This window comes from Myxocyprinus asiaticus, chromosome 18, assembly GCF_019703515.2.
Source record: "Myxocyprinus asiaticus isolate MX2 ecotype Aquarium Trade chromosome 18, UBuf_Myxa_2, whole genome shotgun sequence".
In the NCBI taxonomy this organism is placed as follows: domain Eukaryota; kingdom Metazoa; phylum Chordata; class Actinopteri; order Cypriniformes; family Catostomidae; genus Myxocyprinus; species Myxocyprinus asiaticus.
The window spans coordinates 37,573,087-37,595,106 of NC_059361.1; positions in this window are offsets into that span (position 1 = coordinate 37,573,087).

A 22,020-nucleotide genomic window follows, 5' to 3' on the forward strand; every position below is an offset into this window, starting at 1 on the left:
CGCGATGGCGAAAATGCACAACAGTCCAATTTGGTTGGACTACAATACAGCAAAACAAATTCGTGATAATTAATACCCTGAGTATTAATAATGAGCGGACATGGCGGTCCGTAAACTGTACAAGCAAAAAACCTTGAAACACAAGAATAACACACTATAATATTCTATCTCTGCCCAGACGTAACCTCTTACTTGAATCGCATGATGACACAGGTAGAATGTGTTTTCCTCCGTCCTTTAACTCTGACCCGGTTTCTTGAGGCTCGTGTGATGACGAGAGGTCGTTTCCTCGCTCTGTCGGCGGCCGGTACGGCTGTTGATTCTCGGCGGGCTGGCGGAGAACTCAGAAATGTCGACTTGATTGAAGATGGAAGAGAAATCTTTAATCTCTTCACTTCTGTAGGCAAACGGGTGAAGATGCGAATTGCTCGGCGGACTCCTTCGGATCCGTTAGAGTGTTTGGTTGAACACAGAGTAATCTCAACTCGTCCAGCGAGATGGAGATTGTATGGCTACAGTTCCAAGTCGGACATTACTTCCTTATGCCACGAGGTTACACCGGAGAGCAGCAAAAAGCTACGTCCGTATTCGGTGAACGAAGTCGCCGGAAGCCACTTTGGAAGCATTTCAGAATTATTTGAAGTCCGGATGATGTCATGTTTGAGGGACGTTCTGTTGTGTGCCTCATCCAATAGGAGTTGAGAGCTCGATCCTTTAGAGGGCAAGGCTTCATGGATCTGTAGTCTGTTTTGGACTCCCTTTGTTTGATTTTGGCGCGATTTTTATCAGTAAGATTTACGACTTAGAAGGAGGGGGCTTGAGGAATGTTTTTGACTGTTAGGCCTGCCTTTGTCTTCTATCTGAATACATGAGGCCCAACAACTGCAAGCCTTTCTACTCGCTGTGGGAGTTTTCCTCGTTTATTCTGGTGAGTGTTTATATTCCTCCACACGCGTGCGTGAATGCAGCGCTGCAACAGCTGGCTGATCAGATCACAGACATAGATCAACAATACCCGGACTCACTTATTATTATTCTCTACGATTTTGACAAAGCCAACCTCACTAGTGCACTGCCAAAATATAGAAAGCACATTACATGCCCCACCAGAGACAGAAATACACAGGATCATTGTTACATAACAATAAAGGATGCATATCGCTCTATACCTACAGCAGCTTTGGGACTCTCTGATCACTGTCTGGTTCATCTTCTTCAAACCTACAGGCAGAAACTAAAATCAGCTAAACCTGTAGTAAAGACTGTAAAGAGATGGACCAATGAAGCAGAGCTGGAACTACAAGCCTGCTTTGACTGCACTGATTGGAGTGTATTTGAGGCTGCAGACACCAATCTGGACGAGCTAACAGATATTATGACATCATATATCAGTTTCTCTGAGGATATGTGCATAACTACTAGGACTTATTTAGCATACAACAATGACATACCATGGTTTACAGTAAAACTCAGGCAGCTTCGTCAGGCCAAAGAGGATGCTTACAGAAGTGGGGATAAAATCTTGTACAATCAGGCCAGGAACACACTGAATAAGGAAATCAGAGTGGCTAAAAGAAGCTATTCTGATAAGCTACCCTGCATCAGTGTGGAGAGGCCTGAAAGACTTTATTAACTTCAAGACACCATCCCTAACACTGTGGGGAACCAACAACTGGCTGACAACTTGAATGTGTTTTACTGTAGATTTGAAAGGCCCAGTCTCACACCCCACACCCGCTCTGACCTTCACTTCACACAAACATCAACAGCTCCTGCAACCCCCCTCCTCCCCCCTCCTGCTACTCAATCTGCACTTTAGATCTGTGAAGAGGAGGTATGCTGTGTTTTCCAGGAAAAAAAAGACAAGGAAAGCACAGGGCCCAGATGGTGTTTCGCCCACTTGTCTAAAATCCTGCAGTGACCAGCTGGCCCCCATCTTCACACAGATCTTCAACAGATCACTGGAGCAGTGTGAAGTTCCCTGCTGCTTCAAACACTCCACCATCATTCCAGTCCCAAAGAAACTCAAAATCACAGGACTTAATGACTACAGACATGTCGCTCTGACGTCTGTGGTCATGAAGTCATTTGAGAGACTGGTGTTGGCCCACCTGAAGGACATCACTGGACCCTTTCTATATCCCCTTCAATTTGTTTATCGAGCAAACATGTCTGTGGATGATGCAGTCAACATGGATTTGCATCATATCCTGCAACATCTGAACAGACCTGGAGCATGTGCAAGGATCCTTTTTGTGGACTTCAGGTCGGCTTTCAACACCATTCCCAGCTAATCTCCAGACTAAATTACACCAACTCTCTGTTCCCACGTCTATCTGTCAGTGGATCACCAGCTTTCTGATGGACAGGCAGCAGCTATTGAAACAGGGGAATTTCACTTCCAGCACATGTACGATCAGCACTGGTGCCCCCCAGGGATGTGTGCTCTTCCCACTACTCTTCTCCCTTTATACCAATGACTGCACCACCAAGGACCCCTCTGTCAAGCTCCTGAAGTTTGCAGATGACACTACTGTCATCGGCCTCATTTCAAGATGACAATGAGTCTGTATACAGAAGGGAGGTTGAATGGCTGGCTCACAGGTGCAGTCAAAACAACATGGAACTGAACATGCTCAAAACAGTGGAGATGATAGTGGACTTTAGGAGGAACACCCCAACACTGACCCCGCTCACCATTCTAAACAGCACTGTGGCAGCAGAGTCATTCAGTTTCCTGGGCACTACAATATCACAGGACCTGAAATGGGAGACCCACATAGACTCAGTTTTGAAAAAGGCCCAGCAGAGGTTGTTCTTTCTTCACCAGTTGAGGAAGTTCAACCTGCCACAGGCGCTGCTGATACAGTTCTACTCAGCAGTCATTGAGTCTGTCCTCTGCACTCCAATAACTGTCTGGTTTGGTTCACCTACAAAATCGGACATCAAACTACAAAGGACAGTTCGGACTGCTGAGCGGATTATTGGTTGCCCCCTGCCCTACCTTCAAGAGCTGTGCACTTCCAGAGTGAGGAAAAGGGATGGAAAATTCACTCTGGACCCCACTCACCCAGCTCACTACCTTTTTGAACTGTTTCATTCTGGCAGGTGCTACAGAGCACTGAGCACCAGAACCGTCAGGCACAGGAACAGATTTTTCCCTCAGGCTATCCATCTCATGAATAGTTAAAACTGCCCCATTGAGCAATAACTATGTGCAATACACAGCTTAGTCTATTTACATTTATCCAACATAACCTACCTCTTCTGCCATACATTCCCTTGCATCTGAATATAACAGATATGTTTTTGTACACACACACACACACACACACACACACACACACACACACACATATATATATATATATATATATATATATATATATATATATATATATATATATATATATGTTATTATTATTATTATTATTATTATTATTATTATTTATGTATTTATTTTCTTATTTTGTATTTTTATATTTACTTATATATTATATTCACTTTTAATTTTTTATTCTATTTTTTAATTATTATCTTTGTCTTGTTGTTGTATTGTTTGTGTACTGGAAGCTTCTGTCACCAAGACAAATTCCTTTTTTTTGTAAGCATACTTGGCAATAAAACTCATTCTCATTCTCATTCTGATTCTTCTGATTCTGATTATTTTTGTGATTTCATTTTGTGACGTTAATGGTGCAGAAATTACACACTTTTTTTACATACTTTTAAAGTTAACATGAAATGGAATTTAAAAAAAAGAAAATAAAAATCCTATTTATCACTCCACCTCTAAAATTAATTTCTTTTTTGCCTGAAGTTTCATACCTTCTACGATCTGTTCATTATAAGTAATCTTAGTGACCAAATGATCGTATGTCTTCAGAAGACTTGAGTCACATAGACTACTTTTATGACAATTTTGGGTGTTTTTTAAAAGGGATAGTTCACCCAAAAATTTAAATTCTCTCATCATATACTCACCCTCATGCCATCCCAGATGTGTATGACTCTTTCTTCTGCTGAACACAAACAAAGTTCTGTAGGTCCTTACATTGCAAGTGAATGGTGACCAGAACTTTGAAGCTCCAAAAATTACATAAAGGCGGACAAAAGTTATCCAAACGGCTCCAGTTGTTAAATCCTTATCTTCAGAAGTGATAAGACAGGTGTGGGTGAAAAATAGATCAATATTTAAGTCCCTTTTTTACTATAAATCTACACTTTCACTTTCTGAATTTCAACGGTCTGATCACCATTCACTTGCATTGTAAGGACCTTCAGAGCTGAGGTATTCTTCTAAAAATCTTTGTTTATGTTCTGCAGAATAAAAAGGTCATATGTGTTTGGAACAACATGAGGGGTAATAAATAATGACAGAATTTTCATTTTTGGGTGAACCATTCCTTTAAAAATGCAAATACATGTTTATTTTTTTTCCGAGATAGTATTTAGAACATGCACCTAGTGAGGTCATGTGACAATCATGTAAAACAAATAATGTAAAAACTACTGTTTGAAACGTTTAGCATTCCTATTGCATACTGTTTCACATAATATATATATATGTATATATATATATATATATTAAAGAATTGAGTATATACTGTGAAGTACTTTTTTAACACAGCCAATGCCATTTGTCAAGAGTAACACATAATCAGTCCAAGGAAATATGATTTATGAATGTTTACTTTATCACTGTCAATAACTTGTCATCTTTGTGATTGCAGATTCATATTTCCTTCTTGAAATATTTCGTACAAAAAACAGATGGCTGTGACACACATCACTAATCACCTTTCCTTATTGTTATATTTCGCTCATCTTACTCTTACTTTTAAATTCACACACACACACACACACACACACACACACACACACACACACACACACACACACACACACACACACACGTTGGTGCAGCTATCATTATGACTCTCCATAGATATACTGATTTTATACTGTACAAACTATAGACTATATCCCCTAACCCTACCCCTAAACCTAACCCTCACAAAAAACTTTCTGCATTTTTATATTTTCAATAAAACTTCATTTAGTATGTTTTTTAAGTGATTTGAATTATGGGGACACTAGAAATGTCCTCATAAACCACATTTATAGCATAATATCTTTGTAATTACCAGTTTATAACCTAAAAAAAAGTCCTCGTAAACCACTTAAACCTGCCCACACACACACACACACACACACTTTGGTCTCCAATGTGCAGGTGGTAGTCTTTATTATTGATTGCTAACATGCAGCTGTGCGAAATATTTGACTGACTGATTGGTGGGACACTCCACAGCTGCTGATTTACAGAGTCTGTTAACACTCTAAACCATGAGCTGTTTGATAAGCAGTCAATCAGCAAACACTTGTTCTTTTTTTTATTAAATGGATAGTTCTGTCTCACAGGTTCACAAAGAATCAATTGCGGCCGCTGATACAAAATTGTTGGATGTGATGTGTTCGAAGCCATTGTAAAATGCAAATAAACTTGTGACTGCACATTCTAGCATACTAATGCAATCATCCTAATAAACTTGGCAAAACTGCTCTTTCTATACCAGGGGGTTTTCAAACTGGGGTCCAGGGATCCCCAGTGGGCCTCAATGGGGTGCTAAGGGTTCCACGGAAAAATTCTGATAAATTAAAAGTGTAAAAAAATGTTTTTTTATAAAAGTAAACATTTACCAAAATGGAAATTATTAACGTTTCATTTGTTTATCTAAGGACTAAAATGGATTTCAATAGAACTAAGACAATATTTTTCTTCACATTATAAACACAGTATAAATAGGTCTTTACACATAAAAATATACCACTGCCTTTGTTTTTGTTATTCAGCATATATTCAGGGGTCCTTGGCATCAAAGAGTTTGAAAACCCCTGTTCTATACAGTTACACCACTGTGCATTGTGCCTCAGAACAACTCTTACCTATAGTAGTATCAAAACACAGGCTATCATAGATTTTTATTCAGCTCTTTTCAAGTGCAGTTAAAACTTTTTATCCAAATGAAAACCTTGACTCGCTCTCAGCATTGGGTTGTTTGCTGTTTGAGTCAGGATACTCACAATACAGCAGATATCAAATCTATCACCCAGAACACTCAATATTATATGTTAAAAGGCAGAATTGGAACTGCATGCCACATACTGTACATTTTTTGTTACCCTGTAAAACAGCTGAGATTGAATTCATGTAAAATATTCTTTCAAAAGTGCTGCAGTTCACATTTCTTTCTCATTAAAAAGGCCTTGAATGTCTGAAACTGCTACCCTTGAACCAAAGCCCAGCCTTGAGCTGTTCTCTGATGGCCCTATCAGTTGTTCCAAATCTCTATGGCTTTTTTCTTTTCCTTTTTGCAGTGACAGTTAGTTTCCTCTCTATTGAGTATACCTTAAATTATTTGTATGCATATAGGGCTTTCAACTGATAAAAAAATTAAAAAATAAATAAAAATGTTGATCAAATTAATAGCAAATAATCACATATATCAATATTTGCTGAGAAAAAATGAAGATAATTTAAAAAAAAAAACATTATTATGACAGATGAGTAAATAACTGAATAGATATTACATAAAGTGGCTTTGGAAGGCAATATACAGTATTGTTTGTTTCATAACAAAAGCCTATCACTGGTCAACAGCCCTCAGCAATCCATTGGTAGACTTGGGGGTTGTTCAAACATACGCCAGTGTTGTAGTTGAAACCAGCTCATCCAAGTCCAAGTCCAGGCCGAGACCAGAGTAGGTTGAGTTCGAATCTAGACCAAGACCAGAAGTGGGCTGAGTACAAGTCGAGACCGAGACCAGAAAAGGCTGAATCTGAGACTGAGATAAGACTGTTTATGAATGTATTAAATGTATAGTTTAAAACAACTGTTGACTCTCTAGGCTCATATATCAAATACACCTCATTTATTAAGTTGGTTAAACAATATTACCAGTTGAGAAAAAAAGATTAAACAAATGCCACATTCCACCAAACCATTCAATTCTGATGAGACTGAGAGATGTATTTTTACATTTTCTTCAGTATGTGTAGCATTCATGTAACAAATGGCTAAAGCATTTATAAAAGACTTAGAGGCCATTTAGATGAATAAAGTAGAACACATGAGATTTAGGAAACATGCAAGTTGAAATACTGGCTTCTCCAATAACAATGCTACAGCCAGTATATTCTACTTTGAAATGTCCGTTCCGGGCCGGAATTTCTGTTTGTGTTTTGGCCTGTGTGATCCGACACCCCGGTTGCCAGATTTGAAACAAGTTAGCGGGCAAACACAGCGCACTGCAGCCATGGAAGCCAGCAATACATCTAGCTAACATTGACAGAGTTATAAAAATTCCACATGAGCTGGTTTATAATTTGCAAACAATAAACACATTGCAAACGTATACATTAGCTGATCAACTTACAGTGTAAGGCTCATCTCTTGCCATTGTCAGTTTGCTCGTTCCTGTTGCGTGTCCTCAACCTGGCAACCCGCGTGAGCTTCGAGTCTGGGTTGTAGGGGGTGGGGGAGACAACTCTCTCCAATATTTTGAATTTGGACTGCAGTACCCATTTTAAACGCTTGATGTCAATGTTACATATTGCTCCTTTAAAGAACAGAGGAATCCGAACTGGAATTGTTAAATTCCTTACGATTCCCATCCCTAATATATTGTACACATGTGCCAAATGGCTTATGGCCCTGGTCTCATGCTGAGTTTTCTTCAACAAAGTCTCATGTGAATTCATAAGAATAGTATCACTTACTGTATACACCAACCAATCACATACACTTTCCTAGTCTCCTTCTAAATCCTAAAATTGTTTTTTTTTTTTTTTTTTGACAATTACAATCATGGTAACAGGTTGAAATTTATAATTCGGTTTAGGTATGGTATTTGGGTTAGGGATAGAAATTACTAAATATATCATAAATGCACATTCGGAACCCTGAACTTTCGCTTTCTTCAGTTGTAAAAAAACAAAAACAGGGCTTTTTGCATTACTATGATGGTTTTTTTAGGGTCTGGGTAAGGTGTTACACTTCTTTGTTCAGTTTAAGTTTGTATCCACACAGGTTTTGTTTAAGAAGGAAGAAACAAAACATCAGGGTCTACAAGGATACAAGGGAAGCATTTGTGATTGGTTGGGTTTATAATTTGTATGTATACGCCATCTCGTACTATTCTTACGAATTCACATGAGATCGGGTTGTTTTTTTAGACAAAGTATCAAGTTTAACTTGAATAAATGCGCTCTTTACACCCCTGCATTCTGTTCCATTTCATTGTGTTTCATCTAGTTGTTTTGTACACAAGAAAGCATCTTGTGTGAATGTCTCTCAGTAAGCATGGCTTGGAAATCTGCATTGTCTGTAGAAGCAGTGGTGGCTGGTCCATAGCTCTGATAGTAGGAAATTGTCACAGAGTGAAAACTAATGAAAATTAAACTAATTTGACAACTTACAAATAAAATATAAAAACAAATTACAAATTATAATAACCCTGACACACACGTCACCCATTGAAAACATCCTCTTCATTTTACCAGTTCTACAAATATGCACTAAATGTGAATAGCAAATACTTCTAAAATCCCTAAACATAAGCTGTGGGTATAATCCTGACAACATTTTCTGGCTGTGTAAAAATATGATATTTTCCAGGCATATCACTTTATTTAATCTCCTCTGTGGTCCCAACAGCTTTTCATGTGTATGCCTTATCTCTATATTTTATACTCTTATGGATTACCCCAATATTTTCAATGCAGGGCCAATGTGATGCCAGTCTCCAGGTTTTATGAATTATTGGCTGTTTCTATCACAGGTTTATTCCCTGTCAGATGAAAAAGGAGCACAACAGTTTGAAATGCAATTTGCATGCTGTCATGATAGTCTCTTGTGCTTAGAGTTTGGAATCTGTTTCAAATATGCTCAAAATAGGCTGTTGTCTTTGCTTTGATGTTGGTGTTGTCACCAACCATATATGTTTTATCAACATAAATATTTTTTAGAAAGTCACTTGTGGCAGCAAACAGTTTATTTCTTTTTCACTGTGAAAGATGAAAAACCCTTTTCCAACTGACCCTTTTGCTAAGTGTGCCCTTTAAAATGTCACTGACCTGTTCAGGCTGATCTCACTGTGAATTCAGCAACAATATGTCGAAAGTTCAGCTGCTGAAATCAGTCCATGCTTATTGAATATCGAAGCACTGCCTCCATTGGCTGAAGTTGGAAGTGTTGTGGAACGTATGGGGACAAGTGAGCTCCAGTTTCCAGGTCAAATGTCCACAGTGTGGCGTTAAAAGCTGTTAGTTGTAAATTATGTAATACAGTAAACAGGAATGCATATTTTATTAGCTCTACCCCTACCCCTCACATAACACTATCAGCAGCACTAGAGGTAAAGGTAATCACCTCTGAACTGATGCAAAAATGTCTCATGGGAGTTGGTGCTTGTCAGTATTTGGCTGCATTAGGTTGATTTCAGGGTACATGAACTTACGGAAGCAACATGTTGATTTCCCATGTGATCATGTTGACCTGTTAGAAGGGATTCAAACTTACTGGTAAGGTAAAACGATAATTATTTCAGACAAATAATTCCATAAGGTATATTAAAGCAATATTGCACAAACAAGAGTGTTGTTTGTCCATCAATCAGCACGATTCCGAATGTGATATTGCTTTTATACAACAGTTCATCGAACAAGTTAATAAATAAATAGGGAAAAACTAAGGACTGTCCCAAAAATGTATCTTGTGTGTGGAACTACTTTCTTACGCCACAGATTCAGGATCTGCTGTTGCTAGTTCAAAAGATGCACCCAAGCCTCTGTTACTAATTCGAAAACCACTCTTTAAACTAGTAATGACAGCTTGGGCTGTTTCTAACACGTTTTTGGATGTGTGTGTGTGTGTGTGTGTGTGTGTATGAGAGAGAGAGAAAGAGAGCAAGAGAGAGAGAGAGAGAGAGAGAGAGAGAGAGAGACTGAGCATGTGATAACCCTGCAGTGATTAACAGTAATGCTGCATCTGTTAGTTTAACTCTATTCCTCAGCTATAGTGTAGTAGTAAGCTGTAGTGTGTTAGTAATCCGCTCCAATCATGGACTGATGATGCCATTTATGCTATCGGATTTATCCAATGAGTATTTCACTCATGTTCAAGTGATCTCTTGTCAGAAGGAAAACATGGATGACGCCAATTTCATTCTTGTTTATTTCTTGGTGAACTCTTATTTTGACACGACACAGAAAGCATTCTCTCCTCCGCCACGTCGAAAGTTTATGTCTCATCACAACACTGAAACTTGTATCAGGTAGGCACCCTAAGCGTGATTGATTATTCCATCTGTCGCAACTCTCAGCTGTGATTGCCAGTAATGCTGAAGCTGTTAGCTTAACTCTATTTCTCAGATATAGTGTAGTAGTAATCTTAGGGATCATAAAAGTGAGAGACAATTCCAGAGGACGTCCCTGGACTTTAAAGTTGACTTGGGCTCCATTGTTTTCTGATGTCCGTAGTATGTAAATTGTGTTTGTTTTTATATTAATTGGTTTGCTTGTTTTGTTTAAATGTACTTTTATGCTTGAGCATTGGCCATACAGTAACAAGCATTTTAAATTACGCAGACAGAGTGGGAGTGATTGACGAACTCAATTGAAAATGGATTACTGTATGGAGTAGGCCAAAAATAGGCTTATGGAAATATATGAAAAAGATTTAAAAGATATGGAAATAAAACAAAAAAATCTAATCTAACTTTTTGAATAATCTAATCAATGTTTAAATTGCCTACCACAAGAATGTAATATATTTTAATAATCTGTATTATTAAATTCATTTGACATTATATTTATAGATATTTAAACTATTATATATTAAAACATCTTTGAGCCCTTCTCATCAAATATTGATATGCAATTAATTGTGATTAATAATAATCATGTAATTTTTAATCGATTGACAGTGCTAGCAATATATTTGCATGAAATGCAAGCATATTGAAAAATGCATCACAATTAGGGTTGTATATTTTATGTATACTATTTCTATTGTAAACTGTGTATTCTATATTGTGTGTATGTGTATTTTATATTGTGTGTATTGTATACTGTACATTGTATATTATTAATTGTATATTGTGTTTTGTGTAAATATGTGTATATTAGATATGTAAATTGTGATGTGTAAATCTGATGTTTATTGTAAATTGGTATATGTCTCATCACTGTCATGACTGCTATGTTGCTCGGAACTGCACACAAGACTTTCACCCACTGTTGCACTTGTGAATATGGTTGTGTGACAATAAAGTGATTTGATTTTATTGATTTTGATTCATTTGCTGTAATTATATATATATATATATATTTGAAATTATTTAATTTAATTAAGAAATGAAATCAAATGGATGGGCATCCGAGCTTTAGCTGTATTATCAGCTCCTTTAAGAAAAAGCTTTTTAACACACACTGTATGTTTTCGTTGCTTTTAGCAGTTGAAAGGTATGTACAAATAATCAGGGAGCCACAGGAAGTGACAGGAAGAAAGTAAATGTAAAATGCCATCACTATAATGTCCTCATGCAGTAGCTTCCCTACAAAGTGCTAATGGCTTCCTATTGACTTCCTGTCCATGTGGACTACTACACCTCTTCAGCAGCCTTACTGGAGAAGTAATAATAATGGTTAATCTGAAAGTCCCACAGTAAAGTAATAAGCTGTAAGAGTGAAAGTATGTACGAAATGGGATGAAACTGACACCTTATCCTTTAATAATAGATAATGGCCTCATTAGATTTAGCTTGCAGAACATAGTGCAAGACGGGTAGTGTATATACAGTAATGTGGGCAAAGGATAAATATGGGCAAAAGTGAAAATTGATGGATTAAACAAAAGTACTGCAAGTAACAGAAGTTAAGTAAATGAGTAGGTCCCTTCAGTTAAAACTGGTGTTTTTTTGTTTTGTTTTTTTAAACAATATTTTTTTTATTATTATTATTATTGTTATTCATTTTGTTTTTCAAGTGGTACACCACTTTTAGCTTTTTGTTAACAATTTCTCTTGTTGGTTGAAATGCTAATTTGTTATTTTGTATAACTTCTCAGCAGTCCATATTACATTTTAGGTCAAAGCAACTTAATGTGTCGGAATGTTTTTTTTTTGTTTTTTTTTATGGTTGCCAGTTGACAAACACTTGTTCTCACTCAAGTACATGGCAATTTCAAGCTACATTTAACTGCAAAGGTTTGTGAATGAGGCTTGAACCAGCAGGAGTGGTTCATATTGTTCTATGTTTTCAAGATGCAATTTCTCTCCCTCTGATTGGGCAGAGGAGAGTTGAGAAACCCTGTGAGTTCCAATAGTTAAAGCCAAAACAGTGAGACCAGAGGTTAGCTTCATTTAAAGCATACTGTGCCACAGTTCGGTGAGATTGTATAGTATTCAACCCTCTCAGTGACCTAATTTTTCTCATGTACCTGTACTCAACGACACGTACTTCCTTACAAGCCAGCACAAAGAGGATATTTTCATTAGTTTCACAATGTGAACACAAACTATTTACAGAGTGGCAGAGGATTCTAACAGTTGTATTGTGCCAAGCAGTTTTCCAGATTTTACCCAGATTTTCTGGACAGGTATATGTGACTTAGTTGTGGAAATGTGGAATACTTCACCAAAATATGTAAATTTTAACATAAGTTATTAACCTTTATGTTGTTTCAAGCCAATGCGCTATTATTTTTCCATCCTGTTCATCACACAAAGTTATCATATGGCTTTAAAAGACTTAAAATATAGACTTGAATTTCTTTTATGGTGCTTTTTGTCCTTGTTTGGGCATGACAGCTGTGGTCACTATGAACTGCTGCATGAAAAGGGGCTGTGTATATTCTCCAGAAAAAATAATAATAATAATAAAGTCATTGGGGTTTGTAACACCTTGAGCTTGATTGAATTTTGACAGAATTTTATTTGTGGAAGAATAAAGCTAATGAAATAGTCTCATATCGCTTCTAAAGATATAGATTTAACCACTGGAGTCTTATGGATTACTTTTATGCTGCCTTTATATTCTTTTGGAGCTTCAACATTTTGGTACCTATTCACTTGCATTGAATGGACCTACAGAGCTGAGATATTCTTCTAAAAATCTTCGTTGTGTTCAGCAGAAGAAATAAATTCTTACACATCTGGGATGGCATGAGGGTGAGTAAATTATGAGATAATTATCATTTCCGGGTGAACTATCACTTTAACTTATTTGCTCAGCAATATGGTCTTCCTAGAAGGTAACCCTCTCATGTCAACACTTCCTTGCATGCACGTTTGTGTTCGTGCTTTCGCAGCTCACCTTTCAGCTTATTAATGAAGAAGGAGAACATTAAATACTTTAAGTCTCTGTCAAGTCACGCTCAGTTGATGAATGCATTTGTGTGTGTAGCACTGTATCAAGTTCAGTTTGTTGTTTTGTTTGTACAACTATCCTGTTCATTTGCAGTAATGTTAGAATGTTAAAGTTGTAGCCTATGTCTTAACCTTAAATTGGGTGGTTGGGTGGATGGTACTTTCTCCATCGTGTGCAGTTTTTGGGAACATAACCAATTCTTAAGCATTAGTTTGCATTTAATTTGTGTGTGTTACAACAAGTGGCGATCCGGCACTACAGTGTGTTATTTTGAATGGTATAATGAGTGCTCGTGGCTGTTATCAGTGGCATTGAGTGACAGCTGTAATGTTCTCTTGTACACACAGATTTGGAAACACACGTGTCCCCACTCAAGATATACATCCACAAATGTGTGCATGCAATCTTGGTTTATTAAAATAAAAAGTTACAAAAGGGCAAATTCGAACCTACAACCTTTTTCATCAATGACCATAACACTACCAGTAGACCAAGCACTCAGCTCTTTGCAGTGGATCTGATTGATGTATTTTACCAAGCTAAAAATATCCCACAACAGACAGTAGCAGATTTTGAGCTGAAGTTATCACATTATGTGATTGTCATTATGTGAAATATTTATTTGAGCACTTGAATTTGTCATCAGGAATGACTATTTATCAAAACAGAAAAGCATCAAGAGAACATGCCTGTGTGAAAATCTTGACATGAGAGGGTTACCTTCTAGACACACACCAGCAATATTCTCTTGAAACTGTTTCTCCACCATGACAGTAGTTGGCTTGAAAGAGAAAACTCCACTGTAGAAGCGGACAGTTCACACTAATCTCACTATAGCCCTTGTGGCAACAATAAGAATGCAACACATACTTGCGTTGTGTTACAAATGAGGTCTGACAGATTTTGGAACGCAAAAATGCACAAAATCGAGCTTGCATAGCTTGCATATGAAGTATTTGCGTAGAGTATTTTTTGGCCTTTAGTGTCATAAAATCTTTGAAAGATACTCAAGAAAACTAGATCAATAAGCAGAACTGTATATTTACCTTTTGTTTTTGTTTTTCTGTCACTGTTGGAGCTTTGAAAGTGCAAAGAAGCATTTTTTGTTGGGTGAAAACAAATTTATCTTTCCTCAAATAAAAATACAAATTTGAGAAAAAAAAATAAATAAAAAAAAAGAAAAGAAAAGAAAAATAACTATAGAAAGCAAAACTAAATGAGAAGAATAAGCAGAAACAGTCTTTCAAGGTGCCAGGTCACCCCACACTGCAGTTTTAGATGGTGTAGTCACACACCTCCGCTCTGAGCACTTCAGTGTGCCAATGTTTGGTACTGTATGTCTAAATGTGGAAAATCAAATCTTCTCATCATCTCTTACATCATCTCAATAATACCAGCCATATACCATTATTTATTTATTTATTTATTTATTTTTTTTTATATGTTAAGAATGCAGTGTAAATTGGACAATTTCATTTCTCATTTTCACTTCTCATTGAAAAGTGTTTTAGGCTACATCAAGTTGGCCCCAAACTAAGAAAGTGGCTCAACATTGGATAAAAATAATATCTTAATCTTGTATTTGGGCAAAATGCCTTTGGATTATCCACAACAAGGAATAAATGAATAAGTAAAAATATATATATATATATATATATATATATATATATATATATATATATATATATATATACCGGTCAAAAGTTTTGAAACACTTGACTGAAATGTTTCTCATGATCTTAAAAATCTTTTGATCTGAAGGCGTATGCTTAAATGTTTGAAATTAGTTTTGTAGACAAAAATATAATTGTGCCAACATATTAATTTATTTCATTATAAATCTAAAATTTCATTAAAAGAAAAAAAAAAAACTTTTTTTGAAATTGATGACTTGGACCAAATAATAAATAAAAGCAGCCAATTAATGCTCAGCATATAGATGGGAACTCCTTCAAAACTGTTTAAAAAGTATCCCAGGGTGATACCTCAAGAAGTTGGTTGAAAAATGTCAAGAGTACATGTCTGCAAATTCTAGGCACAGCGTGACTACTTTGAAGATGCTAAAATATAACACAGTTTTTATTTATTTTGGATTTTGTTTAGTCACAACATAATTCCCATAGTTCCATTTATGTTATTCCATAGTTTTGATGACTTTACTATTATTCTAAAATGTGAAAAAAATAAATAAATAAAAAAAATAAATAAAAATAAATAATATATATATATATATATATATATATATATAATAAAGAATGAGTGTTTCAAAACATTTGACCGGTTCTCGAATCTGATTGGACAGAGACATTCTATGAGCACTGATGGTCTGACACCATCATCACTCCGTGTATCTCATATTCACTGTGTGTATCACTCCACTTGTGTTCATGCCGTTCTAAACTAAAGTGTAAGAGCAGTGCATATGTGTTAAGAGCTACTGTTTGTCCTTTTTTTTATTATTTTTATTTTTTACATTACTTATGTTAGCCAGCAGGTGGTGGCAAAAGATCATTTTTGTGTGTAATATGAGCCAGTTGGTGACGTGAAGTGAATCCGCATCAGCCACTGTTTACATACAACAGCGCTCCATGATTGCTACTACACTACTAAAGCTAGGAAATAGCTTTAAACGGCTTTAAACTAACAACTTTAGCATTACAGCTCATCACAGCTTAGAGACACAACAGACTGATTAATTACACAAACTGAAGGCTCTTACCTCTTACCGGAGTTTCCACATTGGATACGTACTGTTTAAAATGGTGGAGGACATTGTGGTTTCTGTAGACATTGTGGACATTGTCGAATGACTCTAGCACACCGGCTCCCGCGAAATAGTGAGGAATACCCCCGCTTGGACGGCTATTTTTCCACTGAGAAAGCTGATCTTCAGAAAGCTGACAGCATCTCTTCTTGGGAGTGGCAACAGGTGATCTCACATGCTCCATCTCTCATCTCTTTCTCTCTCTCTCTCTCCCTCTCTCTCTCTCTCTCTCTCACACACACACACACACACACACACACACACACACACACACACACACATCCATCCTTGTTTATTCAATAACTTGTTCGAAACAGCCCAAGCCGTGATACTATTTCTGGAGTGACATTTTTAAATTACTAACGAATGCTTTGACGCATCATTTGGTTTGAACCAGCAATGGCAGATTCTGATCCGTCGCGTAAGAAAGTAGTTCCATGCACAAATGCGTTTTTTATGACCATACTCTGTTTTTCCTAATTTTGTAAAATGTACTTGTTCATTGAACTGTTGTATATAAGCAATATCACACTCACAATCGTGCTATATGGCCCTAATTCAGCACTGCTGTGATTACCTATGGCACTCGGCCTGCGACCGAATCACAGCAGTGCTGATATAGGGCTATATCGCACTCTTGCTCGTGTGATATTGCTTAAATGTAAATTATATAAATAACATTATGATACTTGTTTATATTGTTTATGATACATAATATTCATGCAATGTCAACATGTTTTGGGTGATTGCTAGGGTGTTACTAGGTGGTTGCAAAATGGTTGCTTACTGTGCAACTGTGGCTGCATTTGAAAATGTAGGCTGCTGCCTTGCTGCTTAATCAGTTAATTTAATGGCTTAAATGACAGTGTTTTTGAATAAATGGAACTCTTAAGGAAACTGGCCTCAGAACAGTTTGAAAAGCACTTTATTTCATCCCATCTCCTTATACAGCCTCTGAAGGCAGCATTTTCCAGTTTTTGGATGCAGTTCATGTCTTCAGGTTACAGTTTTTAAACACGTGGTCACAAGTAAACACCGTTTTAACCCTCCTATTGACTTAGGGTCATTTTTGACCCAGGACAGGTAAAGAATATGTTAGAAATACTGTATAGTTTTTGGTAATGGAACCAGATATTGTGACTTTGTCAAGACCATAAAAAAGTTATATATATATATATATATATATATATATATATATATATATATATATATATATATATATATAATTAAGAGAAATAATATATTTTTTTAAATTGTTCCTTTCCATTGTCAATTTTGACCCATATGGGAATAACTAGTTGTGACCTTTCACCTTCAAACTTTATGGATGTTAAACAGCTTTATTTATTTATTTTTTTTTTTTTTTTTAATCTATTAATTAAATTTGACCTAAATTATTTCAGATGTTCTCAAATTTAGCACATACCCCATACTGTTCTCTAGCTCCCCTACCTGCTTCACTGGGTACTGCATCTTTTCCACAATTTGCATACTCTCAAACAGGGTTTGTGCACACATGCATATGTCAACATACACAATCACATACAGAAAGTATTTTTATTTAATTATTTCAGTTTTGAACAGGTAATAAGTGAGTAAATAAGTTTACTAACATGATTTTATATGACAGAGACATGGGACTAAACCATAGGCACCCCATTGGTAAAAGACCAAATGCTATTTCTCCTAAAACAACAGGTGGCAGGAAGAACTATTACGGCACCTTCCTAAACCCCTCTAACACTGCAACACATTTTTTGACATAAGTGGGAAGGAATTGTTTTGTTGCAATGGACCTGTAAAGTTTGCCCATTTCGACTGCTGGAAAAGGCAATAGAGATTCGTTTATGAAATGTGCATGTACTAAAATTGTAACAGTAAAATATGCATAGTTGATTCTCTACAAGCAGAATAAATCAGAAATTGCTGTAATACAGTTCGGATATTATACAATGCCAAAAGTAATTTAATTAATATTTAACAAAATAAATAATTGAAATGAATATAAATTGAGACATCATGGTTCATGTATGCTTTACAATTCATTTTTCAGACCATACCGATCCAAATGCAAAAAAAAAAAACAAAAACAAAAATAAAAACAGTTTGAAACATTCATTTCAATTTCATTCAATTCATTCATTTTTTCCTGGTTACTTCAAGAATGGACATTTGTCCTTTTCTTCAATTTTCTTTTCTAAATTGTGACTTTATAAATTATTTTTTGAATAACTGACTAATTGTTTTGTCTTGCAATTTGCACTGTGGGCTGTACTATTAGTGCGGGGGTATGGGTTAGGGAACGGACTGTATGTACGTTGAGGAGTAGTTTAAAAGGCTTTCCCAGGGGTCAGTAACTGAAGGCACACGTGCCACCTTTGCCACGCGGAAGGGTTGGCCCGTGGGCAATAGCAAGAGAGTGGACAAGCCATTCATGTGGCTTAGTGTTACTTAGGAGATATGCTGTCCGTGTACGAGGTGCTGAAATGTGACTGCATAGTGCTGCTCGTCATTGTAACTTAATTATATAACTTTATAAACATTTGTAGTTTGTCTTGCTGGAAATGTTTATACACATTTAACCTAATTAATTACATAATTACATGTTGTTTTGCAATAATTTTGTGTAGAACAATCTATTTATTTTACATAATCACTGCTTTATTCATAAGGTGTGTATAATATTTTGTTTTCAAAGATTGCTCTGTTGGTCGAGATGAAAGTTTCCAGGATCAGTGAAGACAGGGGTGGTGCTGTGTATGGTCCTGCTAATGACAAGCATTAATTGAATACTGTATAACGAGGTTCACCGTTATTGCGGAGCGCAAAAAGGCATGTGGAAGCTGCATTTTAGGGACATTTACCAATCAAAGGGAGGTCTGCTCTTTACTCCCAAAAGTGATAACGGTAACAGCTATGCTACACAACACGTGCAGTACAACGAGTGGTGTGGGCGAGAGCGCACCTGGGTGTCAGAGAAGAAGAGGAGAGGAGGATAAAGAGCCAATATTTACAGACGATTTTCATACAGGGCAGCAACCCTGCTAGCCAAACTACGTGACCGTTATGTAACTATAACGTTACATGATAACCAAACATCTGGCAATGTAACTGTAACTTACGTCATGACAACAGGAAAAGTGAAACTCCTGGATTCGTAGTCACAACGTAACTTTGTGATGGTGCCAGTCCGTCATTGCGATGTTGTGGCAACGTCATGGTTCAATAGTTGTGTGCTGGTAACCAGTTGGTAATTTTGGCTTTTAATTATTATTTTACCTAATTTATGTCCTCATTTGCCCAACACTAATTTAAAGCCTATTTAAACAGCTATGCATGTAAATGACAAATGCAGACTCAAAATGTATTAACTTTATTTATTTAGACACAGAATTGTTTTGTTGTTGTTGTTTTTTTACAATTAACAATAGAAGAAATGAAGAACTACTGGCCACATAACTTCAACAAAATTGCTAGGCTAAATTACATTTGTGCTCACAACTGACATTAACTTTCAAACAGTACTTACACAAGCTTGGCACAAATGCCTTAAAATATATTTGTTCATTTAATAAATGTTTTTTTTTTTTTTTTTTTTTTTTTTTTTTAAGATATATAAAATGGTTTATGACTTATAATCTTACAGAAAATGACAAAATAATTCTTCATAATATCTGCATAAACTTTTTCAATAAATAATTATTTAAAATTATAACAACAAAAACAAGTAAAAAATATAGCTGACCAAACCATTCCAAAGAGCTCCGGCACAAGTCAGAATGTTTATACCAGCTGAAGTGGGTACTGAACTGTGGTTCACCCAGTCCTTTGCACTGAAGCTCAGAGCTTTAACCACTATGCCACAAAGAGAGCAGCAGGTTTGAAATGAAATAAATAAATAAAAAATATAATAAATACATTTAGAAATGTACTGTATCTCTGCTAATTTCAGAAGACTTAGAATAAGGAAGCAATGATACATAAAAAGTTTTGTTTAAATTGACTAAGCAATTAGTCACTATGTGGCGCTGTCTCCAAAAGGCTTAGGTACTCTCAGGACATGATGTCGAAGACTCCTTCCAATTTTCATTCTAATCAGACAAAGCGCTTAAAATATACAGTACTGTGCAAAAGTCTTAGGCACGTAAGATGTTTCACAAAAGCATTTGTCTTAAGATTGTTCTTTATATCTTCAGCTTTAGTGTGTCAATAGGAAATATAAATGTTAAACTCCCAAACATTACTTTTTCAAATAGAAAAGATTAGAACAGAAGAACAGGGAGCCCTGCAACTGATGTCATGGCCCCCACAAAACCCCCCACTGAACGTTGTGTCAGTCTGAGATTACATAAAGAGACAGAAGCAATTGAGACAGCCTAAATAGATAGAAGAACTGTGGTGAATTCTCCAAGAAGCTTGGAACATCCTATCTGCCAACAACCAAGAAAAACTGTGTCTAGGTGTACCTTGGAGACCTGGTGCTGTTTTAAAAGCAAAGTGGTCACACCAAATATTGATTTAGCTTTTTTATGTTTCCTGGACTTTGTATGACATTAAGTGATAAATGAAAACTATTTATGTCATTATTTTTGAAGACATCCTCACTATGCATCATTTTTCACAAGTGCCTAAAACTTTTGCACAGTACTGTACATTACTTTTTCATTTTTTTTTTTTTTTTTATTGAAGCAGGAATTATGCAATAAAGTACAGTCTGCATTGTAGTAAGCACAATATGAAGACAGAAGAAGAATTTTAAAACTACTCATACCTGGACTTGAACTCACAACCTTTTAATTTATGTTCTAATGTGGTATCCACTGGGCTATTCAGTTGACACAGTTCAAAAGTGTCAAAGATACATTCCAAGCTGAGAGCAGAAGGTTTTAAATTTAAAATAAGGAAGCAATGATACATTAAAAATTTTGTTTAAATTGACTGACTTAGCATTTTGACCACTATGTGGCACTGTCTCCAAACTGCTTAGGTACCCTCAGGACATGATGTTGAAGACCCTTTCCAATTTTCATTCAAATCGGACAAGCGAGCTGTACAAATTATTGGGTATTAAATCGATTCGGACAAGTGTATAACATCCACAAATGGATGGCTTGGTCCAATGATTTAATAAGACCTTAAAGAATATGATTCATAAGTTTGTGCATGAAGATGCTTAGAACTGGGATAAGTGGCTTGAACCCCTGTTATTTGCAGTGTGAAGCCTCCACGAGGTTTTCCCCATTTTAATTGTTATATGGGCGTAAGCCCCATGGCATGTTAGACGTCATGAAGGAAAATTGGGAGCAGGGACCTTCATAGAGCAAAAATTTAATTCAGTATGTTCATAACCTGAGAGCAAAACTCCACACATTGGGGTGACTATCACACCAGAATTTGTTACAGGTGCAATAATGTCAGTCCCGGATGTATAACAGGGGAGCTTGGCTATGGGAATTTGCACAGGGAGATAAAGTACTTGTATTACTGCCCACATCGAGCTCAAAATTACTCGCGAAGTAACAAGGGCCCATTGAGGTCACACAGCGAGTTGGGGAAGCGAGTGTTCGAGCATTCATCTGGGGAGAGAGGAAGTGGTAAGGGTTTTCACCTGAGATGAATTGCTAGTAATTGCTGTTTCTTTGTTCACAGTGAGAGATGGGGGAAATAAAAGGAGCCAGACCTTAGAGTGTGAGAGAGAGAGAGAGTCCAGCTGAAGCTTTGAGTGTGTTGGCAGCTGCCAGTCCCACTAAATAGAGCATTTTGAGTGTTTATATAAAGCTTTACCATAACACAGCCAAGTAAAGTGTTTGTGTGAAGAATAAACT